Source organism: Anolis carolinensis, chromosome 5, assembly GCF_035594765.1.
Source record: "Anolis carolinensis isolate JA03-04 chromosome 5, rAnoCar3.1.pri, whole genome shotgun sequence".
NCBI lineage: Eukaryota > Metazoa > Chordata > Lepidosauria > Squamata > Dactyloidae > Anolis > Anolis carolinensis.
In genome coordinates this window covers 86,749,893-86,777,512 of record NC_085845.1, presented here as the reverse complement: position 1 = coordinate 86,777,512, position 27,620 = coordinate 86,749,893, and the positions used below count along the sequence as shown (strand labels likewise).

Here is a 27,620-nt window from a genome sequence, read left to right as displayed (position 1 = left end):
AAAATGAAAACAAATAGAAGCAATTTGTCAAAAAGAAAAAGAAGAAATCAAAAGCACACAGAAGAAAAACACCTCTGATCATGTGTTTTACTGCATGGTTGCCCTCAATAGAGGTCCAAAGGGTCCTAACTTGAAAATCCTCTTAAAAAGTGACTTCAGAAATCTTCTGCTAAATGCCCATTTGGAGTGATAGCCTTGAGGGAAACCACTAGAGCAGATAACAATCATTAGTTCAGTGAATCCTTGATACAAACAGGTGACCCTTCTGTCATTTTCAGGCTCTTTGCTCAAAACATTAACTCTCATCTGAGCCTCTTTTTTATTGGCACGCCCTTGCAAAAGACATTATTTCCGAGAACTCTCTAAGGACTTGTTACGCTGGGCATATAGCTTCTTATCTGCTTTTCCTTTTCAGCAGTTTCTTTTCTGCAAAAAGTGGGGGACAAGGATGATCAAAATAACCCCGTTACCATGGTTATATGCTGCTGAATGCAGCTTTTGAGGGCAGTTCCATCTTTGTGAGCAATTTTGCTGATGGCAGAGAGAGATGCATTTCACTGGGTAAATTCTGAGCCATATCGCAAATGTGTGTATGTATATTTCATGGATTATAATTTGATGTATGACCAATCTTACTGACTGACTTTCTATGCTGAAAAGAACAACGTTTCAAAGTTTGCGATGAGGGAATATAGAAGTTCTGTTTGGAATGTTGTCTGTACAGCAAAGCATTTAAACATACACACTCTTGGTCCCCATATTTCAGTCCTCCTGTGAAAATATTTCACATGTGGATGAACTCTAAACTGATTCCATGTAAAAGAATTGCTGGACGTTCTAGGGATGTTTGATTTGTACATCATTAGGATTATGAATGTGTGAAACAGGCTTTCAAGTAGGTTCAACTACAATGGTTGGGATACTTTATGTATTTAAATGACCTTTGTCATGGAAAAATATTTTTGCACTCTGGCAGATAGATCCTGGGGGTCCTTCTGGACCAAAAGGAGCTCTCCCAGTTAGAACCAGGTCATTTCAAGCCCAAGACAGAGAGAAGCCCAGAGTATTCCCTATACCTATCATCTACCTGGTATGATCAAGGTTCCATCTACACTGCCATATAAAATCTGAATAGTCTTGCAGGTTAAAAGCCTGGTTGCTTTCTATATAGGGCATCCTTGCTAGGCCAGGTTGAATGGGATGGACTAGTCTCATGGCTTCAAAGCCTGGGGGTTTTTCACCTAGGGGAAATCTTGGTTGGCCAGGTTGAATATCACTGAATAGCCTTGCTGCTTGCAAGCCTGGCCGTTCTACCTTGCGGAATCCTTGGTTGGCCAGTTTGAATAGCAATTAATAGTATCGGTGTATATGTGTAGTTGTGTATATATGCATGCATGGCATCAGCGGCAGATTGTGGCTCTTAGAGTCTGAACAGTCTGTTATTTTGACCCTGAAACACAGATGACATCCCCATGCTAGAAAGACTAAACTTCTGTGTGATAGGAAGAAAGACTAAACCAGCTAAAAGCTGCTCTGTGATTGGCAACAATAGAGCAGGGAATTTTATTCATGGCTTGGAACTGGGATTGCAACCCAAAGCTTTTTCCCCATTTCATTTTCTAATGTTGGCAATAAATATATGTGTGCTGCAAATCAAGCAGTAATAGTCAAAGCTAATATTATTTCATGCTATTATAAGAGTAATATGGATTTCTAAAACATCAGAAGCTGGGCTGAGAATAACTGCTTTGTAAAATAATGGTTTAAAAGCATGTGGCTAAACTTGAATGTGTTTCAGTGGTTTAATTTGAGGAAACAGTTTTTCCATGTTATGTATTGCTTTCTTCTTTTCTACACCGCAGTAGGTTTATCGTTACATCAGCAGAAGCAATAATAGTAGAGATATTAGGGCATGCAGGGGGAAAGGGCGATAGACTTGCTAATGTTGTGTTCACTGGAAGATTACAGATTAGTTTGGGAATGGGTAGTAAAGGGCATGTTTTTGCAGGTTGAATACTGTATCTGTGCTTAAACAAATCCCAAGAATCAAGACCAGACCTCTGCTGAGTCCTTGAAAGGTATCTGCCAATGCGGGATGCCAGGACTTGGGTTCATGGATCACAGAATGTTCTTATGAATTGTTAGAGTCATTGCTTGTTAGATTCAGATTTCTACAGGAAGGGAGAGCTTGCAAGCACTGCACCTAGAACAGTGGCTCTCAACCTGGGGTCCCTAGATGTTTTTGGCCTACAACTCCCAGAAATCCCAGCCAGTTTACCAGCTGTTAGGATTTCTGGGAGCTGAAGGCCAAAAACATCTGGGGACCCCAGGTTGAGAACCACTGACATAGAATCATAGAGTCATAGAGATGGAAGGGACACAAGGGCCATTCAGCCCAACCCCTTGCCATGCAGGAAAAGCGCAAAGTACTACCTAGCATAAGGAAGATATACTAGGTTCGGTCAAAGTGGGAAGTGTGAAAATAAGGAGCATCCATAATTGTCTGTAGGTCCAAGCACAGAAGTTACTGAAGCTGGCTTCCTGATAAGAGAAGGATGTTTACTATTTTTTATTATTTAGGTTTTTTTATGTATAAACAAGAAGATTATAGCCCTTGTCATTGGAAAGATAGGGTTATAAGAATTTGAGCACCGGTTGCGAAATTCAAAGACTTATTTCAGTGCCTGAAATAGGGTTTCAATGAACTAAATCTAGTGTCAGTACCAACCAAAGTAGACCAATTGAAGCAAATGTTAACCAACATGTATGTTGCATTGAATTCTACTCTAGATGGGACTAATATTGGATTTAGGCCAGTATCCACACTCCCAAGATGCACATTTTGGCTTGATTTATTCATTCAGAGTTTCTTGGCACTGGGTTATATTATGTGTGCTGCACACATAGCCTACGGCACTTGCTAAAAATGATTAGTATAGAATAAAAAGTGGAGGGTTTATTCACACTGTTTTCTGGCCACTATGCAAAACTGGACAATGACATTTCTGGCAATAAAGTGTGAAAACTAGAGTAGTATTTCCTGCATGTTCCTCTGACTGCAAATGGTTACAAGTGCACTGTACTTTTCTTTAACTCTGGCTTTCTCGGCAATTACTACATTGCAATAGCAATGCCAGCTTAAGTTGTTCACAAATAATTTGAAATGTCACCTTCCTGCCATAGTATAGTGTAATGTTAAATGTATATGATGTTTTATTGTTGACTTTATTTTTTTTAATCTGTTTATTATGGAAATTTGGGCTTGGCCCCATGTTAGCCGCTCTGACTCCCTGTGGGGAGATGGAGGCAGGGTAGAAGAATAAAGTTGTTGTTGTTGTTGTTGTTGTTGTTGTTGTTGTTGTTGTTGTTGTTGTTGTTGTTATTGTATAGGAAAATACAGACAGGTAGGGGATGTTTTCCTTGTACTGGGAACTTAGTGTAAAAATATTCAGTATTCACTCTTTCAATCAACTTTAGGTCAGGATCTGCTTTTAGTTGCCTTTTATATATCAGCAAAAAAGGACATGCATTATGCAAGAGGATGCAAAATCTGCATTAAGTAGTATTACAGTTTCAGTATCCCTTATCTGAAGTGCTTGAGACCAGAAGTGTTTTGGTTTTCATATTTTTAAAAAATTTAAGAATCCCTTTATTTGCATATGTGGACATAATGAAACACCTTGGAGATTGAAACCACGTCTAAACATGATATTAATTTATGTTGCACATATATTTTTTTATACATAGCCTGAAGATAATTTCATACAGTATTTTAAAAAATAAATTTGAGGATGAAACAGAGTTTGTGTACATTGAATCATCAGAAAGGTGTCACTTTCTCACTAGCCTATGTGGCTGATTTTGGAGTACAGCGTTCCCTCACTTATTGCGGAGGTCAGCTTCCAGGACCACCCACAATAAGTGAAAATCCACAAAGTAGGGACACTATTTTTATTTTAATATTTATACATTATTTTGGTAGTTATACACTATTTTAAGTCTTTATTAACCAATTGTGTGTTGATAAATCTCCTCCTCCTCCTCCTCCTCCCATTGCCACTTGTGCTCCTTTTCCAGCACTTTGGCTTCTCCTTCCTCCCTTCCTTAGGCTGTAAATTGTAATTTTTTAATAATTTATAATAGTTTTTTAGAGTTTATTGAAAAACTGCAAAACAGCAAATCCGCAAAAAGTGAACCACGAAGTAGTGAGGGAACACTGTATTTTAGATTTCGGATGCCAGACAAGGGATGCTCAATTTGTAATTGTCAAACATAAATCTTACTACCATAGATAGGGAGACTGTGTGCTCAGGCAATTCTTTGCCTGTTTAGTCTGCTCTCAAGGTCATCTGTTTATGGGCAATCTGTACTCCGTTTTTGGGGGTTCTTTGCTTAAATTGAGCAGTCCTTCAAAGAAGATTAGTGTATTTTTACTTCAATGTCCACATCATATTACTGGGAGACAGGGATTGGCTACAATATTATGAGACAAATTTGATCATCTTTGTGTCAGGAAAAATAATCTAGACTTCTCTGACATTTTTGCTAAAGTGGAAAATTCAACATTGGTTTCACACATCCTAACCGAATATTTCAGCCTCCTCAAATAATTTTTATGGGATTATTTTCAATAGTATTTTCTCCATTTTAGTATTTGCTCATCTGGGAGTGTGTGTGTGTGTTTCATTTCAATGACACTGTAAATTATCAGCAATGTTTTGAAACGTATTTTGACAGGTAAGACATCATAGCGAGATTAGTACTATTTATCAGAGGTGTGAGGTAAAATATGAGATAGTCCATGTTGGAAGTTCTCCAAAGCAGGTCTAACTCCAAAATCTGTACTCTTTCCTATGCTATCATTTCCTTTCTGTCTATAAATGTAAACTGTCTGGGAAAATGGACAAGCAAGAACAATATCAAGACAGGAATCCTGATTTATTTTATTATGTTACTAAATGGTATTTTTGTTTCATTATTTCTAAACAAAACAATTGGAAAATGATGCCTTATGTCATCAAAACCTAGTTTTTTGTGTGATGGGACATCCAAGTGATCCTTCCCTGAGAAGCTCAGACTGTGGGCATACTCATGCAAAAGGATGTAGGACTTCAGATATTCTAGTCTCAAGCCATCTTCTACACACCTGCTTCTTTATTTATATTTTATTGTAATTTTATGTATGTTTTTAAAAGAATTATTTGGTTCTGTCTTATAATGTTGATTATTATGTTTACTATGTTTAACTTTGTTGTATGGTGTATTTTGACAATCAAATTTTTTTTATGTTCATGTTGGAAACTGCCCTGAGTCCTCTCAAGGAGATGGAGCGGTATATAAATAAAGTTGTTTTATTATTATTATTATTATTATTATTATTATTATTATTATTATTATTGTTATCTAGAACAAGATTCTTAAACCTTTTTTTTACTCACGCCCCCTTTCTGCCCAAGAAATTATTTTGTGACCCTTTTTGATCTGAGAAATTTTTACATGACTCTAGGTATATAGGTATTTAAAATAGGTATACAAATCAAACCTTTCTGATAATAAATCAGCATTTGCAAGACTTGCAATTTAGTAAGACTGATTTCCTTTTTTCATGAAGTACAGCAGAAGAATGTTCTGCAGAGTCCACTGTAAATGCTGCATGTTGTTACTAAATGGATTCATGTAAATATCTAGGTTGCATTCAAAAACAGTTAATTGTTGCTAAATTTTAGCATTGGCAACATTATGCTGAGGGGACCCCGTTTAGAGTTGGGACCCACAGTTTAAGAAATTGTGGTCTAAAACAGGAGTGAGCAAGACTATGAGGATTCACTAGCTCTCTAGCAGACTTTGAAGGACCAGAAATGCCACCACACCAACCTTCATACAAAAATGTCAACCCCCTTGGAGGCATGTTTTGGAGTTATCCTGGGATATTTAAGTGAAGACAAGTCACACTCATTTTGGTTTCTTTAAAGAATTTTCCAGGGCCTATATTGGAGGGAGGGAAATTTGGTGGAAATGTCTACCCCCACCTCACCCCTACACACACACACACACACACACACACACACACACACCTAATGGCACTTGAGAGTGAAAAATACATTTTTATCTTGGGCACAGAGGACTTCCTGGTATACTAGAATTAAAGGGAAATGGTGGGAAAAGAGCCTTAAGGGTGACAAAAACAGATCTGGGGTGCAATGCCATCTATAGGCCCTTGGACTAGAAACAATGATTCCCATTTACCCAAAAGAGTGCCATGGAAATCTTTCCCCAGTTATTCACTAAACTTCTCATAAACCAATGATTTCTACTGTATTGTGCAATTACTGGAAAAGGCCGATCTTTTTCTCCTTACCTTTCCATCAGTGTCCTGCTGCCTGGATATATGCATTGGGCAGAATTCTGAATTCAAGACATTTGGGAGAAGGAAATGGGCCTGATTTTATCTAGCCTGCTGGATTGGTCCTTTGTTATATGATCTCCTGTGAATGTGGAAATCAGTTTTACAGAGATTGGGACCAAAAAGGTAAAAGTGTTGGAAGAGGGAGACGATCCATATTACATCAGGTTAAAATGCTCATCTGAATATCATTGTGGGCAGAAATACAATACTGATTTTTTAAAAATAAATGTTTTTTTTATAAATGAAGAAAGTATATTGAGATTTTCCTAGAATTATTTTTAACAAAACCATTATAAAATCCTCATTTTTAATTGTTATGTTACTGCAAGAAGAATGAGAATATTTCCATAATTTAGTGAGGCCACACCCAGTCACTCCCAAGGAACTTAAAAGTTGCAGCTACACTGTAAAAAGAGTAGCATTCTCCTTTATTACGTTTCCTCCTTGGTTAAATTACAGTTGCAATATAATCTGGGTCATATTGTAGATGTTGCAAAAAGGAATTAATTATGAGTTACTACTTGTCTGTAACTAGTTATTTCCAAACTGTGTACAAACCACTTTACTGGTAGGTTATTCATTGTTTTAAAGTGATGAAACAGCTAGAGTTAATACCAATGATCAGCTTTCCATTTTCTTTTGTAAACAAACCATGGTATACAATATTCTGCATATTATTGGGCAGATTTCCAAGCAGCAGCCATCTGTGAAAGCTTGTCATATCCAGGTATTTATTAAGAGTCCTGCTGGGTGTTTACAAATCCTCTTCCCATCATGGCCAGATGCTGCTAAGTCCTTTATTGTTGTCCTGCTTTTTCCAAGAAGAGCTACTGTTCATTTTGCGCACACAGATCACAACCAGACACACACAGGTGTCTTGCTTGTCTTCAGCAGAATATCCCCATGCCGGGCTGCTTCAGTGTCTTTCTTTCTTGTAAATATGCATAATTCTGAGATCTTGCCAGGGGTTTTTTAAGTGTCAAGGGCCCCAGAATGATTGTTGTGGAAAAGATTATGCACATGTTTAGACTGGAGAACCAAGGAGTTCACTACTCTAAATATGTAAGAAAATTATTTTATCGGTATATCCTAGTCCCTGAGATTTCAGGGGCAAGATTAAGAACCTTGACAGGTATCTACTGCGTTATAGTAAACAACTGGTGATGTCACAGAGGACAGGTCAGTAATCTTGATGCAGTACCTTAAACATCAACCATAATGTTCAAGAAATAGTTCTCTGATTAGAAATTAGGTTTTTCCAAGCACTAACTAATCATTTTGATATATTATCCCAGCCATAAGCAGTGCTATGCATCTGGGCATTTGAGCTTTGCATCTTCAATAATTGTGGAGCTTCTTTCCAAAAGGTACCAAATCCATCTGGACATATTTTTTATGTATCAAAAAATGAAATGCTAAGGATATGCATTCTTTTGCTATAAAATATAATTTTCCAAGTCCTGCACTGAAGCCATTTGATACATTTTGATAGTTTAGACTTGTATATAATATTCTACTCCTAGCCAACAATGTGGAGCCCCGGTGACGCAGCGGGTTAAACCACTGAGTTGCTGAACTAGCTGATCGAAAGGTTTGTGGTTCGAATCCGGGGAGCGGAGTGAGCTTCTGCTATTAGCCTCAGCTTCTGCCAACCTAGCAGTTGAATAGATCAATAGGTACTGCTTCTGTGGGAAGGTAACGCCGCTCCATGCAGTCATGACCTAGGAGGTGTCTACGGTCAACGCCGGCTCTTTGGCTTAGAAATGGAGGTTAGCACCAACCCCCAAAGTCAGACATGACTATACTTAATGTAAGGGGAAACCTTTACCTTTACCTTAGCCAATAATTTGCTGCTCCTATAACTCAATTTTCAATTTTGCAGGGTTTGGTATTGTAACAGAGTTGCCCCCGTGAAAGGAACTGCCTCAGAGCAAACTGAGCCCCCTTCTACACTGCCCTAAATCCCAGAATCTGATCCCAAATGATCAGATTATCCCAGATTATCTGGCAGTGTAGACATATATAATCCAGTTCAAATCAAATAATCTGAGATCAGAATCCTGGTATATAGGGCAGTGTAGAAGGGTCCAAAGCCAAACGCTGTTGAAGTAAAGGAGAGCTGTTAGAGCATGGAAGAAATTAAAAGCACAGGACAGTTTGATGAAGAACAGCTGGGAGATTTGGAGAAATGTGTAACTGGAATGTAGGGCTGGGGGAAAACCCTTGATAAAGAGAAAAGCTGAGAGCACAGCTGGGAGGAATTGTGGAAGCAGAAGTTTGGCAAGGAAGGGAAAGAAGAGCTGGAAATTGTTATTACCTTGATGCCATCTCTCTGCGTGAAAGAGAAAGTAACCAAGATAATGTAAGTTCTGAAATGGCCTGAAAGTGTCCTTTTAGAAGCAGCTGGGGAATTATTATACTCTAGCTCCAAGTAGGGATTGTCTGTATGGTAGTTCCCCTTTTCTATTGAACTGTACAGAATAAGAACAACTGTTACATTTTTAAAGAGATTCTGGGCTTAATGAAGATGAAAGCCAGGGCTTTCAAGTTTCCCCTTCCAAGGGAAAACTGTGACAGATACCTTTTGGAAACAGAACTCCAGAATTACTTTCCATAAATTATGTTGCTGGGGATGATGGAGAAATGCAGTCATCTGTCCTTGTTTTTCACAAATACAGACTAAGTATTGTTCATTAAAAATCCACAGCTCCCACAGCAGATCTACAGAGAACTTTAACAGTTGTGCAGAATAGGGTATATTAGCTGGGTTGTTGTATGTCTTTCGGGCTGTGTGGCCATGTTCCAGAAGTATTCTCTCCTGACGTTTCGCCCACATCTATGGCAGACATCCTCAGAGGCTGTGTGGCAGGGTATATTAGCTGTTGTACCTCATCATGTAAAGTAAACTGTGGGTCTAGTCATACCATTAAACAAGTTGAGGTCACTGACACTGATCCTTGAAATGGGAGGCTATTGTGAGCTGTTGGGAAGCAGAATAACAAAAGGGAGATGGCAGACCTTTTTACCCATTGTAACCTTGCTTTTCTTGGAAGATGCTAGCCCCGTTGTCAATATTGTGATAAGATTCAACTATCAGTTGAGTTCTGCATGTGGAATGGGCCGAACATAGGTATGAAAGCCTTGTCCTTTTTGTTGTTGTTGTTTATTCGTTCAATCACTTCTGACTTTTTGTGACCTCATGGTCCACCCCGAGCCAGAGCTCCCTCTCGGCATGATTTTCTGGAGTATGGACTGGTTGGATCTTCTTGCTGTCCAAGGCACTCTCAGAATTTTCCTCCAACACCACAGTTCAAATGTGTCTATCTTCCTTCGTTCAGCCTTCCTTATGTTCCATCTCTCGCATCCATAGGTTACTACGGGGAATACTATTGCTATAACTATGCAGACTTTCATTGCCAGTGTGATGTCTCTGCATTATTTTTTCGAGGTTGATCATTGCTCTCCTCCCAAGAAGTAAATGTCTTATGATATCCTGGCTGCAGTCTGTGTCTGCAATAATCTTCAAGCCTAGAAATACAAAGTCTATCACTCTCATTTTATCTCTCTATTTGCCAGTTATCAATCAGTGTGGTTGCCATAATCTTGGCTTTCTTGATGTTTAACTGCAACCCAGCTTTTGCGCATTCTTCTTTCACCTTGGTTATAAGGCTCCTCAGCTCCTCGCTTTCAGCCATCAAAGTAGTATCATCTGCATATCTATGGTTGTTGATTTTCTTCCAGCAATTTTAACTTTAATTCATCAAGCCCCGCACGTTGCATGATGTGTTCTGCGTACAAGTTGAATAGGTAGGGTGAGAGTATACAACCCAGATATACTCCTTTCCCAATCTTGAACCAGTCTGTTGTTCCATGGTCTGTTCTTACTGTTGTTACTTGGTCTTTATACAAATTTGTCAGGAGACAGACAAGGTGACTTGGTATCCCCATGCCACCAAGAACTTGCCACAATTGATTATGATCCACACAGTCATTTTTACTTTATTTGGCAATCTTTCTGGGTTCATTAGGAAGGCTGGCAGCACTCTAATATACCCATAGAGTACAGACTCCTATCTCTGACTGTCTCAACTGCAGTTTCTTGTCATGCAGGCAGCAAACTGTCACTTTTAAGACATTTAACTCATTTGTCTCTCACCACACCACATTTTATTTTATTTTATTTTTAGAGTTAATATATTAATATGGTGAAATTCTTTTTTATCTTCCCCAGGCTGAGCATCCATTTTCCAAAATGCTTGAGCCAGTAAAGTTTTGGATTTGGATTTTGTTTTGAGATTTTGGTATACTCATATATGTACATAGATATATTGGAAATGGGACCCAAGTCTGAAAACAAAATGCATTTATGTTCTATATAAACTTAGATACATAGCACGAAGATAATTTCATAGTAGTACTTCAAATAATTTATTGTATTAAACAACATCTGTGTTCACTGAACCATCAGAAAGCAAAAGTGCCACTTATCTTAGATACGTGGACAGTTTTGATTCTGGAGTATTTTGGATTTCAGAATTCTGGGTAAGGGATGCTCAACCAGTAATGCAAAATAATGTGATGGTGCTGATATTGAGATGAAGCTGATGCTATGTGTAATAATAGACCAAAAATTACTTTACTATCTAAACATGTAGATTCAGAAAGAATCCCTGCTATGTTTAATGGGATTTGCTGAGATTCCAATGGGTCTTAATTTTCTGTAACAAAATCCCAATTAGAAGGAGAGAGAAAAGAAAGAGAAACAAAATGTATTTTCCTTAGAGACAGAGGAAAGCAAAAGAATATGAAATATAAAGCAAATGAAGGAGAATGAGGAGACAGGGAACAAAATAACACAAGTGAAAAGATAAGTGCAGTTGATGCAAAGGACAATGAGAGAGAGAAACACGGAGTAGAAATTAAGCCAGGAGTTGTGGGAGAAGACAATGGAAAAAAAGATTCTGTAGAAAAGTTTTCAAGTAGTGCAAGCTGGAAATGCTTTGTTCCTCCCCTAGAAAAAATTTTATTTTGTGCCTCCTCTCTTGCTGCGGTGCTAAGATTATTTCAGAAATCTATTTTTGTTTGTCTTTACTCACCTATGCACATGCTGTGTCCACTGGAGTGGAAAGAGAGAACATTCTCGTTCTCCGGAAGAACAAATAAGCAATGACCATTCGCTGGTCAGCATTTAAATAGGAAAAATAAAAATTTCAAAACATTGGACATTACTTGTCTGACTGAGACAATGGGCAGAGAGCAGGTGGCATGCAGAGAAATAGATATGGATAACCAGCCAAAGTTTTTTTTTCTATCAGTTCTCTGCCTAGGGGGGACTGAGCAAATAAACCCAAAATATTGAGAACCGGTGCTTGGCAACTGTGTTGGACTAGATGAGGGTGAACAAATTGAAATTGAATCCAGACAAGACAGAGGTGCTCCTGGTAAGCCGCAAGGCCGAACAGGGCATAGGATTACAGCCTGTATTGGATAAGATTACATTCCCCCTGAAGACACAGGTTCGCAGTTTGGGAGTTCTCCTGGACTCATTGCTGAGCCAGGAACCCCAGGTCTCGTTGGTGCCCAGAGGAGCTTTTGCACAATTAAAACTTGTGTGCCAGTTGCACCCATACCTTGGGAAGTCTGACTTGGCCACGTGGTCCACGTTCTTGTTACATCCTGCATAGATTACTGTAACGTGCTCTACGTGGAGTTGCCTTTGAAGACTGTTTGGAAGCTTCAACTGGTCCAACGGGCGGCAGCCAAACAATTCTAGCCAGCAAGGCCAATTGTAAGATATGCTGAGTCCAACATTTGAAGGACTGCACAGTTTACATCCTGGTGAAGAGAAGCTGAACTGTACATCAATACACAATCTGACTGCACACATAGAAATAGCTCAAACGTAGTAGGAACTGGATAAAGAATTGTCAATTGATTCAGATAAATCTAACTGATCAGCTGCTATGCTTTAAAGAACAGATTCATTTCCAGAAAAAAAATAGGTGATTATTTTGACAGCATGGAAAAAGGAAAGCTTGGAAAAATCTGGCTCTTTTTTGACATCCAGCTTCAAGAGTCCTTCATTCAACGTAGTCAGTGGGATGCTGCAAAAGGAACTCAACAAAATACATCTTCAGAATCTGGGGATATCTATTTTTATTTGCTAATTCTATAGGCCAAACATCCACTAAAGACATAGAAGCTCAGCATGTTGTGGGGAGTTTGATAAAACGCCAAGAATATTAAAAGAATGCCCTGGTCTCCTGTTTCTAGTAAACAAAACACTGATTGTAGAGTACCCTAGATGCAAGGAGCTGTGCCTAGAAAAAAAATTCTGATTAATCCCAGTTTGGTTTAAATAAAATAAGAAACTTTGCCTCACTTTTCCCCTTGTGATAGCCTGCAATGCCTCACAATATATTGCCAGAAGGTGCACTTCACAACATAGCTATGAGAGTACGGATGATGGCTCTTGTTTGTTTTCCCCCAGTGCACCTTTATATGTGAAAAATCCTTTTGCTTCTCAGAAGAAGTTCCTGTGGCAAAATCTTAACGAACTAGATGCAAATTCTGTTTTCTCCCATGTGGAGTTTTTGTTTGCTCCTTTACTGTTGTTATTGCTGTCATCTAGATGTAAACTGGGCCGAAAGGAATAGTATTAACTCACTGTGAAACAAAAGCTTCATGTCCCTCACAATGCATTGCTGTTTTGTTAGGTAAGGTAAAGGTTTTCCCCTGATGTTAAGTCCAGTCATGTCTGACTCTGGGGGTTGGTGCTCATCTCCATTTCTAAGCCAAAGAGCCAGCGTTGTCCGTAGACACCTCCAAAGTCATGTGCCCGGCATGACTGCATGGAGCGCTGTTACCTTTCCGCTGGAGCGGTACCTATTGATCTTACTCACGTTGGCATGTTTTCGAACTGCTAGGTTGGCAGAAGCTGGAGCTAACAGCGGCCGCTCACGCTGCTCCCGGGGTTTGAACCTGGGACCTTTAGGTCTGCAAGTTCAGTAGCTCAGTGCTTTAACACACTTCGCCATCAGGGCTCCTTGCTGTTTTGTTAGGCACTCTCAAAACAGAGACAAAATAAGTTGCCATAGACAAACACAGAAATGCACATACATCTCCATAACCATCTCAAAAGGTAGCCACACAACTGGACAAAACATGACTGTATCTTAGCTGTGAAGTCCCCGTGGCACAGTAGGTTAAACCCTTGTGCTTGCAGAACTGATTACTTGAAAGTTGGGTTGCTGACCTGAAGGTTGCCGGTTCGAATCCAACCTGGGGAGAGCGTGGATGGGCTCCCTTTATCAGCTCCAACTCCATGTGGGGACATGAAAGAAGCCTCCCACAAGGATGGTTAAAAACATCAAAAAAACATCCAGGTGTCCCTTGGCAATATCCATGCAGACAGCCAATTCTCTCACACCAGAAGCAACTTGCAGTTTCTCAAGTCACTCCTGATATGGAAAAAAAGCTGGTTTTTTTAAAGGGTCGTTAAGCACTAGCACTTAGATCCACAGCCAAGAATCTAAATAACTGGATAGTTTACAGTTGTTGGCAGAACTGTAAACAAAGTGTGCTCAAACACCCATGAAATAAGGACAGTGATGCAAAATTTATATGGCTAATGCCAAGGATGCTTTATTGAAAACTGCTGCTGCTAGAGCCAAGAAATGATAAGAACCCTCTTTCTCATCGCTATTCCCTCCTTAGGAAACCTTTGCCATCATTACTTTTTTTAGACTGTAACTTCCAGAATAGCCCACCTGTACTAAAAATTCCCTAAGCTCAGATCCTCATTGGCTTCCACCTTCAGGCTGGCAAGATTCTTATTTAAAGGTTTTTTTTAATATATACCTATAATATGTGCTCCATCTCTGATGACTGATAGTCACCCACCCACTCAGGATTGCACTAAGGATAGAATGAAGAATAGTGTTTTCTGATCGCATCTGGGCCTGTCCTGCTTTAAACTACCTTCTATTCCCCAAAAAACAAATGTTCTGTCATCTAGTGCCATCTCCCCAAGCCAATCTAGCTGCTAATTATGCCTACATTAATTCATCAAAACACATTGCCACAATGTAATATCCTGTGAGAACAGTACCTTGTACTATGTATAACATAAATCATAGGAAAGGAGTGTTAGTTTCACTGAGATACAAAATAGGACACATGCATCCCATCCTTTTAAGAGGCTGCCTCTTAGCTCCCCATGAATTAACTGGAAAGCTGTTATTTACATGCACATAACACAGCACATATGCACATTAGGTCCAAGTATCTGGGATCCATCTCTGAATATCAAGCTCTTTCCAAGGGCCTAGGATATTGTTGTTGTTGTTGTTCTTATTATTATTCATGTATACCATGCTTTTTCTCCTCAGAATTGAGATCCAAAGTGAATCACACTCACAAAGCAAAACAATGTAAAATGTACCAAAAGGTAATTATTACAATAGAATTAAATGGGTATAATTTTTAAAACTAATAAATCAAAATGCAATTGAAATAAATAAAAACTGTTTTAAAACATTAACTAATTTGCAAATACTACAATATTTATTTAGAATCTTGAGAGTGTGGATTGGAGTTCCCAAAATCTTGTGCCAAATAAACCTTTGTTTCGCTCTTTTAATTTCTGCAGTTTTGTCAGAGCTGTATGGCAGCTCCAGTGGCAATTGATCTTGATCAGTTAGACATAGGCTGGGTTGTTGTGTGTTTTCCAGGCTGTATGGCCATGTTCCAGAAGCTTTCTCTCCTTTTGTTTCACCCCCATCTATGGCAGGCATCCTCAGAGGTTGTGAGGTATATTGGGAAAAACTAAGCAAGGAAGGTTTATACATCTGTGGAAGGTCCAAGGTGGGAGAAGAAACTCTTGTCTGTTGGAGGCCAGTGTGAATATTGTAATTAATCACCTTGATTAGCATTAATGGCCTTGCCAGGTTCATGTCCAGGCTTCTTCCTACCTGGGGGAATCTTTTGTTCAGCGTCGTTAGCTGCCCCTGATTGATCCATGTCTGGAATTCCTCTGTTTTCAGAGTGTTGTTACTTATTTACTGTTCTGATTTTAGAGCTTTTTAATACTGATAGCCAGATTTTGTTCATTTTCATGGTTTCCTCCTTTCTGTTGTCCACATGCTTGTAGATTTCAATGGCTTCTCTGTGTAGTCTGACATGATAGTTGTTAGAGTGGACCAGCATTTCTGTGTTCTCAAATAATATACTGTGTCCAGGTTGGTTCATCAAGTGCTCTGCTATGGCTGACTTCTCTGGTTGAATCAGTTTGCAGTGCCTTTCATGTTCCTTGATTCGTGTTTGGGCAATGCTGCGTTTGCTGGTCCTTATGTAGACTTGTCCACAACTATATGGTATACAGTAGACTCCTGCAAATGTGAGATTTAGGTCCCTTCCACACAGCTGTATAAAATGCATTGAACAGGATTATATGACAGTGTGTACTCTGATAACCCAGTTCAAAGCAGATATCAATGTTCTCCCAAAGAGATAGTATTAGATAAGGGGATGGTCAACAGTGGAATGCAGTGTTCAGTTGCCTTACTTGAGCATTTGGCTGGAAAATGGGAATCTCATATGAAATATCATTGTGGTATATATTGTATATGTTCCTTGGAAATTAATCAAAAATAAATAATAGGATTGTGTTATCTTCTTGAGGAAATGAGCATGACTTTGGACTCTCAAAGCCTTGCATTAAATGTGTAATTATTGTTTTATGATGGGGTATTGAGGAAGAGCACAGTGTATCATTTGCGTATTAGACTGCATAGGTAGCAAAAAGCATGAGGTGCAAACACAAATGCTCAATTTCTTGTGGCCAAGATTGTCACAGGAGCAAAAATCACAATAAATTATTGTTTTCCCTGTTTGTAGGGTTGTAACCTTTGTCAAAACAACCAGCTTGTAAAATTACATTGTCAGGTAATCTGTTGTGTTCAAACAGCCACCTGAACATGTTTTTAAAGATGTAGGTGTCAAGGAAGATGTGAGATTAGACCTGTTCAGTAAAGCAAGAATGGAACCGTGTCATTTAAGATGTGTCTGATGTTCCATGCTCTATTCAGTTACTACAGGATAAAGCATCCATCTATCTTAGACCTGTTTCTTTTACTTGACTCCCAGAATGACATGTGTCACCTACAGCTATTCTTAAACTTTCAGAGCAATGCAATGGGGAAGACAGTAGCAGTTATTTCCAAGCATGGCTGCACATCACATAAAGCCACACCACAGAATTTCTTTGAAAGCGAAAAAGAACAAGAATGACCACTTTTTTTGTCTTTTCTTCTTTGGATCTATAGAGAGCATTTGAAAAAGTCATTATTGAAATAGAGAGCTACTTTATTCTTTCCTCATTGCCATGGATGCTGCACAACATTAGTCGGGTCTATTCTTTTTTGATAATCAAGTTCAAAATATGGAATTTTATCTTGCTAATGCAGACTACTTACCTTACACGTTGACGTTTAGTAAGACACAGGGCAAGCCATTACGCAGCCCCATAGAGCCGGTCAGAAGTGGATACTTGTCTCTCCCTGAGTGTGGAAGTAATTAGTGGCATAACTAATTGATTTGTAATTAATGAGACATTTTATAATGAAAATAGATTATGATCGTAGCTTAAGGAGGGATGATGTCACTGTTTATTTATCTTTAGTTTTATGGCACCCTGGCCTCACTAAAAGATGGAGAAGAAAATATCTGTTTCAACTCCTCACTTGTGCTGTGTCATGGGTATGGTAAAGGTTTTCCCCTGACTTAATGTCCAGTCGTTTCCGATTCTGGGGGTTGGTGCTCATCTCCATTTCTAAACCGAAGAGCCAGTGTTGTCCATAGACACCTTCAAGGTATTAAGGAGAAAACAAAATGGGTGGAAGGAGAATGTTCATTGTATCTTGTACCAATGACTCCTACCATTCAGTTTTTTAAATGATTGTAAAGTTTTAGTTACTTTTAGAAAATGAAACATTAAAGAGTTTCTTTTTAAACTTCTATTGACTACATACAATAATAGAAAATAAATAAATACTATATCACATAATACTGATCACAACTACCACTACTGCTCGCCATCTCCCAAAGCAGTTACTTTAATCTCAGCACAAGAACAGAAAATGGAATGCTGGTGGACAGCAAAAGAGATATAAAGATAGGCTTAAAACTGTAGAATAAACACCATGAACTAGGAAACCCTGGCCCCTAAGTGTATTAACTGGAGGTGAGCTGTTACCAACAGTGCTGTGGATTTTGAGGAGGCACAGATAAAGGGAAAATGGGATAAATGTGCCAAGAGGAAGGTGTGTCAAGCAAACCCTTGTCATGACCGCCTTCTGTCTGGAAATCTATGTCTTCACTGTGAAAGATCATGCAGATCCAGAATAGATCTCTACAGTCACCTAAGGACCCATCACCAAGATTCTAACCCTGGAAGACAATCATACTTGGCCACGAGTCATCACCTATAGACTATAGATCACCACTACACTAAACTATTACACTATAGGCTACTAGCACTGTCCTGTAAAAAAAATACAGCAATAACTAAGAAAAAAATGAGTTAAAAGTTGACTTTCCTATCATGGTATATGATAATGAATCCTACTTTCCTTATATTCATAAGATGCCGTACTGTTTAATCTTAAATACTTATTCTCAAATCCACAATGAACACCCTTTCTTCTCTTGTAAAAAAAATGTCAAGTGATTGTTTCTATAAAAAAATGCAGTATAATGGCAGAAAGCCATTGCTGTGGAATATGGAGCTATAATTGTAATCAATGACTTTGAAATACTGCTTTATGCCATAGCCATATATATTGTAGGAGTACCACAAAATCCTGTGGTTTCTGCCACAAACAACATATGCCAAAGCAAAACACACCAACACACACACACACTAAATACCTTTATTTCCCACACTTTTCCTAATTGAAGCAAGCTTAAACTTTTGTATTTTTATGTCTTTGTCATTCTTTATTGTTATAGTAATAGTTTTAAAAGTTTGGCATTTGCATAATTCTTTGAGGATCTGTCACGTATGTTGGTAGTACAATTTTTGCCATATTAAGTGCAATGCTTTCAATCAAATTTCTAGTTCCAGTTGGAACTAAATCAATTAAATCAATGTAATCTATCTAGGTGTGAATGTATTCAGCCATTGAATTGATGAATTGATGGGCCAGCACTTCTAAAAATGATATCCCTCAGTGACTCCAACCTGAATTGTACATAAAGATTGGACTGCAAAAGTTGAGATTGATTTTTTTATTACATGCCATGTTCTTTGGGACAAACAGGCATTGTGTATAATGGGGCCACACAAAAAGATAGCACATCTTCAGTATAGTCAGAGTTTTTTGCTGGATGTCTTAAACTAATCCATTTTAAAAGAGATCTCACTTGGGGAAAGGGAATATAGTACTCAGTCAAAAACACCCTAGCCCAGCTGCGATTCTGTACAATATTAAGAGAAGTCAAGCAACAATTGTGGAGGCCATAGCCATTCGTGATTGACATGACTCCAATCCTTCTAATGTCATAAGTTGATGGGCAACTGAGCAAAGATTACCCTTTTTGCTTGTTGTGTGATGGCTAGTTCATGATAATGCTGATTTTATCACCACTAGCTATCTGTCTGAACAGAGCCAACAATAATCCTCTTCACTTGGCTTCTTCCTTCCATGCAAAGGAAGGAAAAGGATAATTTTGGGTTGGAGGGAGTAGAAGTACTGGAGGCGAATGGAATACAAGCGTAACAAGATTTGGGGTTTTCAGATACTCAAGAAGCCCCTCTCTGGGTTTTTTCCCTTGAGATTCTGAATGTTCTTTTCATTTCTAGTAGAAGTTTTATACATTCTGCAAGGACAGTAATAATTTGCCACAGGGAGGGAATTTTTGGTGTAATGAGATAATAACAGGAATGTGTACTCCTAACTTAATAGTAGGTCTTTGAACTATAGCTGTATTTAAGATTGGCACAGCCTAGATTTGCTTTGTGTTTGAGAAATGGATAAAACCATGATCTATGGTTAACCATGAAAACTACCCAAGGCTGTCTTTAGTCACACTTTAAGAATGTGGATCTGTCCTATAATTTCCAGCCTGCCTTGTTTGAAATAGGGATTGTACATGGATCAGACAATGATGTTTTAAGTCATGGTAGGCAACAAATGTTCCTCTCAATGGCATTGGACTAGAATTCCTTTGAGTTTCAACTCATGTGGTGAGGGCTCAACAATACCTGGAGAGACACAAGCTGCTTGCTCTGGTTTTAGGTGTGCCTCGTTTTCAATATTTTTACATTCAATTACTTCAAATAAGAAATAACTCATAGGTGATGGTTTAGGAAAAGTGTCCAGCAGAGGAACACCTTCCCCAAAGTTCTATTTTTTTTTTGCAACATATAACAAAAATTTACCTTGACTCTGCCTTCTTGTGGAAGAAGTGATACTGAAATTGTACCTGGACCTGACATGGTATGAATATTTAGTTCAGCTCTTCCAAGTGTGGAAGAGTAGTGGTGCCTCTACATTGTGAAATTAATTCATTTTGGTACCATTAAACCACCATGGTTGCATATTATGGAATCATGGGGGTCTGTGGTTTTGCAAAGTCTTTGTCCATCTCTGCTGGTTCTATTGCCACAAAAAAAACCTACAAACTCCAAGATTCCATAGCATTGATCTGCGGTGAAATTGAATTAATTCTACAATGTAAATCAAGTCTTAGAATCACCAAATGCACTGCCTTACCTGTCCCCTGGCATCAAGAGAATGAGCTACTAACCTTAATGAAAGCCTCTGAGGGGAAGGAGCTGAAAGAAATTGCACAACAGGAGAAGGACTGCAAGTGTTTCCTTTTAGATCTGAGTTTTAGGGGAATGAAGAATGGTGGGAAAGGATGTGAGCAACAACTGGGCTGAGGCCTTCTTGGTAGTCAAGAGAGTTGGATGCTCAGAATGACCTGGAGGAAGCTAGAAAAGCCCTTCTACAAATGGGAAAGCCAAACAAAGTGTATAGATAAATAATGGATAATAGATAAATAATAGATAAATAATGGATTTGGGTAGCTGAAGGGAGGCATCCTTTATGTCTTAGCAGATGCTAAGGAGCAGGCCATTAATTAATTAATTAATTTACAGCATTTATATTCTGCCCTTCTCACCCCAAAGGAGACTCAGGGCAGATCACAGAACATATACACAGCAAACATTCAATGCCGTTGGACATACAAGACAGACAAGAGTAGAAGTATTTGTGGCATTTTCCAGCTTTGGCATCCTGGAGGTTGTGCTCGATTCCAGTCGCTGGGGAGTGCTATCGCTCCAACCTCTATGATGACGAGCCCTTTCCTAGTTGTTCTTTGATCACCAGCATTTCTGGTACTTCCTTTTTAATGGTGCCATAAAATTCCTCCCCACTTAAGCGGTGCCTAATTTCTCTACTCACAGCTACTGCTGTTTTTTAACTGCTAGATGGACAGTGAGCTAGGCAGAAGGTTGGATACTCACCCTGACTCAGGCTTTTGCCTGCTCCTTGAAGTCTGTTAACATATCCAACATATCCCTGCTTGGGCTCCTTTCCATGTAACTGCTTTCCAGACTCCTAACAAGGTCTATACCAGGACCGGCCTGAGGAAATTTTCGGGGGTACGCAAAAAAAATTTTGCGCCCCCCCCCACCGTGCCGCGGGAGGTGGGGTCAGATCTGGCCCCGCCTCCCACGCTGCGCGCGGGCGCCCTGACCCCGCCCCCCACGGCACGGGAGGTGGGGCCTGGGCGCACGCGGTGGGAGGCGGGGCCAGAGCTAGCCACGCCTCCCACTTCGCGCACCCTGTCCAGCACTCTGCGGCGGGAATCCAGTCCTTCCAGGACGTGGTGAAGGTCCAGCTGCGGCCTGGAAGGACTGGACTTCCGCCACAGTCTGGCTGGGACAGGGTGCCCGCCGTGGGAAGCGGGGCTGGCCATGCCTCCCACAGCAGGCACCCTGTCCCAGCCAAGCTACAGCAGGAGTCCAGTCCTTCCAGGCCACAGCTGGACCTTCACCGTGGCCTGGAAGGACCGCGGGTGCTGCGGGAGGCGGGGCCAGACTTGGCCCCGCCTCCCGCATCGTGCGGCCATGCCTCCCGCAGCGCAGGAGGCAGGGCCAGGACGCCGGAGGTGGGTCCAAGTGTGGCCATGCCTCCGCAGCGCGGGAGGCAGGGCCAGGGCGCCAGAGGCGGGGCCAAGTGTGGCCCCGCCTCCCAGGGGGCTCGATAGCGCCCCTGGGAACATGGCGCCCAACACGGGTGCGTGGCTAGCGTCCCGTGTTGGGCCGGGCCTGGTCTATACCTTGAAGCCATGTATAGGGCTTGTTCTGCAGCTATTGTCCTCTGCAGCCATTGTCCTTCTTTAACCTTAAAATAAAAACCATTCTCTGACTTGAGAGATCATGCATGCCGGAGCATTGGATATATCGATTCCCAAGGAGGATACTACCATTGTGGCCCCAAACTTCTCTTTTCTTCTTTCATCAGGCTTTGATGACACAACTTTTAGATGTGAATGAGTCAAAAATATATCTACCGAACCTTTTATTTATAGGTTAATTCACGATCCTTCCATGCTTTTCTTTCTCTTCTCCCCACCTATCCCTTTTTATTTCCCACTGCTATTTCTTTTCTTCCACTCCAATGGTTCTGCATTCTTTTCACACCCCCAATTTCTCCATCTCCCTCTATCATCTTACCTCTCTCTATCCTGCTCTTAAATGCAATCCAAAACACCATATTAATCTCCCTAGAGAGGATTTACGCAAAAATGAATATCCCAGACTTCCCTCCAGCTTTATCTTGGTCTGATATCTGTGGAAGATAACACTTGAGAAGATTGTATTACAATTAAGTTTAAAAGATGTTAAAGACATATGTGTGTCCACATTGTCCCTTTAATATCCACACCCCATTTCTGGTGTCTAGGCTTTATGATCTCAGAACTATGATAAAATGAGAAGTCTCAGACTACATGCTAATATTATATATGACATATTTGAGATGATCCCTCATTGCATTTTTTTATTTATATCCTTTACTGATTTCATTTGACTGAAGGATACATTTCCTCCAAAAATTGCCCAGCATTTTTTTGAAAATGGTAATAATTTAGCTTTCATGGGATGAAAGTGATTGAATATTTTATGTATGTAGGTTTGAATCAAACACTTCTACTTCTAATTTTATTGGCCTTTCTTACCAAGTTCAGACATTTATGTATAAAAAACTTATGAAGGGAGAATTGTGGTACTTAGCAGGTTTTTCTCCATGATACCTTGGACCCCTCTTTATATATACATGGACTTTGTTAAAAGCCTCTTATGTGTTCATATCTTAATCAATTTTTTTTTCCTTTTTGGGTGGACTACTTGGTCCAGGGATCAAAGCATCAGTCCTGACATTTGATAAATGTTGAGATTTCATTTTACCTAACACTAAAATAACCCTTATTGTAATCAGACACCATCAGCCATAAATCAGCATGAACATCCAGAAATATTGATTTAACTCAATTTGTGTGGATAGCAAGCTATGAATTCTGACTTAAAGTTTGACCCTAATTTTGTTTGCTGAGCAAACAATAGTACATGTTGTCAGATTAAGAGAGCTGCATTTGGTTCTGGTTAGGAACCAGCCCAGCTGTCTTGACAACGCTAAAGTCGAAAAAAAGGCCTTAGCAATGAGGGTTTGGGTTTGGGTCAGTTAGCCTTACCCCAGGTTAAGCTGTATCATCCCCATGCGCCATTTAGCCACTACCGAGCTGATCTTACTGTACACTGTGGTCAGTGGAAATGAACCCATATCTCATCCAGCATAGCAATCTGTTTGTTGGGATCATTTGTTTGGGGCTTCAGATAGATAACTACTGTAATATTTTTGAGAGCAACTTTTAAAACATCCCTGCTACTGTTGCTTCTGTTTTGGATTAAAGTGATGCAGGTGGTAAGAATTATTTATGATCCATGCAATGAATCTACTTGGAGAGAGAAGTATTTCCATGACTTCTCAGAACTAAGGGTGTGTGTACATCATCTCTCCCTTTCTCATATAATATTTATAATTAGGGTGATGGTATGGGGAAACAATAGTACATGTTGCTAAAATGCAAAAATGTTATTTGTGGAGGACCTTAGTTATTATTCAGATTATTTTAAACCAATTGTGGAGGACCTTAGTTGTTATTCAGATTATTTTAAGACAAAGGTTAGGGTAAATTATTGGGATGCTCTCTTCCAGTCAACTTGGGAGATATTCAGTTTCGTTTTCCATTTTGGGGTAAATCCTTTCTGATTTTTTATTTTTATATAAAATGCTCATTCTTCTGCTAAACCCACCAAGTGTTTAAATGGAGATAAACTGGAGTCTGAAGTTTGCTGAATTGCTATTTAACCTTCATAAATATAAATAGAAAAGTTATGCTTATCTTATCTTGCAGCATGTTGTCCAGAATATTGTCTATTATTGCTTGCCTCTCCGAAAGATGCTAACCTTTCCATTTTCAGGCAGATAATTGTATGTGTGTGTGTGCCTGCTTTTTCTCAGGTCTATTAAAGTGTATATTGAATCTCGATCAGCAAATTGTACAGTATCATTTGTAGATGTATTTTTCTGCCTGGTTGCATTAACAAAGAGACTATTTCCCACTATATATAATTTAAACCATAAAATATATGACGACCTTCCCTAATAGAAAAGGAAGAAAAATAAAAGAGGTGGAATATTCTGGGGTTTTTGGTTTTTTTTTTTACCCAGGGAAAGTAGCTCAGTAGCCTACTGCTCATTGCTTCACATAAATCCCTACTTGACTCATAATAATTTGTCATTGCTTCAAGGAGGTTGAAGAAAAGAGTTATAAATAAATATGGTGACAATATTGATGCCTACCCAGTAGAAATGAAGAAAGAAGATGCATTTTAATACTGTGCAGGCATCTCTACTGATTTAGGTTAACACTGATATTAGAAAGAGCAAAAACACACAACATTAAGCAGTAAGTCATGAAAATAAACCAATAAAGTTGGACCCTCCCATGCTTAGGTGAAAAAATAAATGGAATGTGTGCCTTTCATGCAGCAGTTTTTCTTAAGGTCCAATGCTTTGGACTACAGCTCCCACCATTCCTGACAGCTGATAATTCAGGTTAGGCTGGTGAAAACAGAAGCTAGAATATTTGGAGGTCATAGAATCATAGAATTGGAAAAGATCTCGTGGGCCATCCAGCCTCTGCTTAAAAGCCTCCAAAGAAGGAGCCTCCACCACACTCCAGGGCAGAGAGTTCCACTGCTGAACAGCTCTCACAGTGAGAAAGTTCTTCCTGATGTTCAGGTGAAATCTCCTTTCAACTGGTTAGGGAAGAGTATCATACATCTTAAATATTAGTCCACAGAATTATGTAAATATTATAAGTGCCATTCCTCCAACAACCCAAGCATTCCTAAATCCATTATTCTAATTTATAATTTCTATGTCGCAGTATATTAATAATACATACGGAACGGAGAATATATTTGTATATACTTCTAATAAACTAAAGGGATTCATATTCTTCCAAATATTTCTCCATGAGCATTTGTGAAACCATATTCTTCCTCATTTTTCCCAAATGATAATAAAAGTCCAATATATTTTAAACCTATCAACTTTAATTCTTTTTTGGTTCATACTTAAATAATCTCAGTATCTCTGTCCATATACACGTCAGAAACTTTGTTTGACAAGATGTCTCCCCTTCCTCAGTCAGAGGAAAGGTGACATATTTTCTTATGAACAGGTTGATTGAACATGAGCTTATAAGAACCCATTAAAATACCAAAAGAAATCATCTTATATCTTACCACACTTGACACTCAACCAGATCATGTTAGCTTCACTCTCAAAAGTGGTGTCACTTAACCGTTAACTTTTTTCTGAAAGTTGTGCCAGTTTCCTAAGAATGGTATGACAGATGGTTGAGATTTTCCCCTTGGCAATAGAAACTTCTATCTGGGCAATAATATAGCTTAGGTAGTTTAGATAGAATATGGATATAGAATTTATAATAGTTAATTAATTTCATTTTCTTGTGTTTATTATGTCGTAGTCTCTTTTCCAATTGTCAGGGCATTTTTAAACCAAGCAGATTTACAGTTTCCCCTTCAGTATCTCATTTAATGAAATATCTTTAAAATGTGATCTTTCTTTTAATAGGCCAAAGTAATTGATTTTGACAGCTTAACAACAGGCATATATCAACAGTTGGTTCCTCTTCTCCTTGACAAGGTGATGCAAGGTACTGTGTGTCTCTGGTTTTTTTGCAGACATGCCGCCAACGGTGTAAAGCTAAATATTTCTGTTGACCCAGTAAAGCATCCCTCTAAGGTTAATAACAAGTATATTAATTTTTGTGACACTTTCTCAGTAGATACCTTCATTCAACCATTGTTCAACCTCTACTGTCCAGATAATAATTGGTTGCCCTCTCCCCTCTTTGGAAGAACTGTATCATTCCCAGTGTCTTAAGAAAGCTCAAAATATTCTTAAGGATCTATCTCACTGTGGATATTCTTCTTTTTTTTTTAATTGTTACCATCTGGCAGATTTTTTTATTGTGTTAGAAGCTACTTGAGAGCATATTGCAAGTCGCTTCTGAGAGAATTGGGCATCTACGGAGACATTGCCCAGGGGATGCCTGTTTGTGTTAGATGGGAAGCTTCTCTCAGATGGTATAAGATGATAAAAGCAAGGACAAATAGGCTGAGAGATAGCTTTTATCCTAGAACTGTGACTATATTGAACTCTGTGGTTTCACACTGATGTGGCATTAAGAGTGGTTCAATAGCAATTAGAATTTGGAAGGATGGATGCTTTGTTTTGTAATTTGTACATATATAATATGATTGGGGTGGCATTTAATTTCGTTATACGATGTACAATAATAATAATAATAATAATAATAATAATAATAATAATAATAATAATAATTTATTTATAACCCTCCCTATCTCCCGAGGGGACAATGACAATAAAGTTATTCTATTGTATTCTTAGAACTATTTTTTCTAAGGCTTAGCATAGGGCTTAATAGATAAGATTGGCACATGGCTATTCTCCTCTTTCATATATTTACGTTCTGGTCCTGCCCCATAAACTGTCATTTATTTTGTTTTATCAAGTGGTTAAATCATATGAGTGAGCTACTAGGTTTAGCTGCTCCTTGTGACTGCATTACCACGACTTTCAAATGCTTCACAGGCCTTTAAAAGGGGAAAATAATAAAGGCTAGTGGATGAAATGAGGGCAAGCATGTAACCAGTCTGCAAAAGTGGCAGTAAACATCTTCCCTAGACTTTTCCTCTGACTGAGGAAGGGGAGATGTCATCATTACCAGACCTCCTAATTACCCTTCAAATTCTTATAATAACAACAACGACAACTTTATTCTTATCTCCTGCTCCATCTGCCCAAAGGGACTGGGAGTGGCTCATATGGGACCAAGCCCAGCATTACACAGTAAAATACAATCACATAAATACATTTAAAATTTATAAATATAAAATCATAAAAACATTTAATACATTTAAACATACTCTTCTCAGGTGAGCTGGTATGCACAAAAGGGCTGCCGCAACCTTTATTTGTCAGTATTTATTCCCGAAAGCCATTTCCACGAGGCACATAATTCATAAGCAATAGTGTACAGTAGTGATACTCCATTCCAGAACAAACATTTTCTATTATGAATGGTATTTGCAGTGGCAGAGAGAATATCCCAATCTACAAACTTCTTACTGTGTAGAGACAGATGCCACTGGGATAAAACAGCCTCTGTAGAAGCCATTTGATGTGCATGGGCTTCAAATTAAGTACAACAACTGACTCAGAAACTAGAAGGATAGTAATGTTGTAGTGGTTAACAGTAGTATTTTGTTTACTGTTATCACTGTACTAGAATCTGCTCAAAGAACTGCAATAAAGGGATGTTCCTTTGAAAAGGTCATCCAGTAAAGACAGCTGATCAATAACTATTACTTGATTATACCATGTGTCTTGCAATGATGCTATATGAGTGGGAGATAGCACATGACCACTGTTTCCTTACTAAATCTGGTATCTAACATCATTGCGAAATTAGAAAAATGTTCTTGAAAGGTGGTTTCCGATTTATTTTCATTAGTGTCTGTGTT

At 39.0% G+C, this 27,620-nt stretch overlaps 1 protein-coding gene across 21 annotated transcripts in view; it reads left to right on the top strand.

Annotated features, from left to right (window-relative positions):
- Positions 1–27,620, top strand: part of magi2 (membrane associated guanylate kinase, WW and PDZ domain containing 2) — a 929,612-nt gene that overhangs the window by 366,364 nt on the left and 535,628 nt on the right. The window contains exon 1 of one of the 21 annotated variants that reach the window (XM_062983529.1): positions 7,627–8,768. The exons of the other annotated variants lie outside the window; for them this stretch is intronic. The gene's annotated coding sequence lies outside the window, so the exon portion shown is untranslated. Of the gene's footprint in view, positions 1–7,626; positions 8,769–27,620 lie in introns of those variants that run through there. 21 annotated transcript variants of the gene reach the window in all.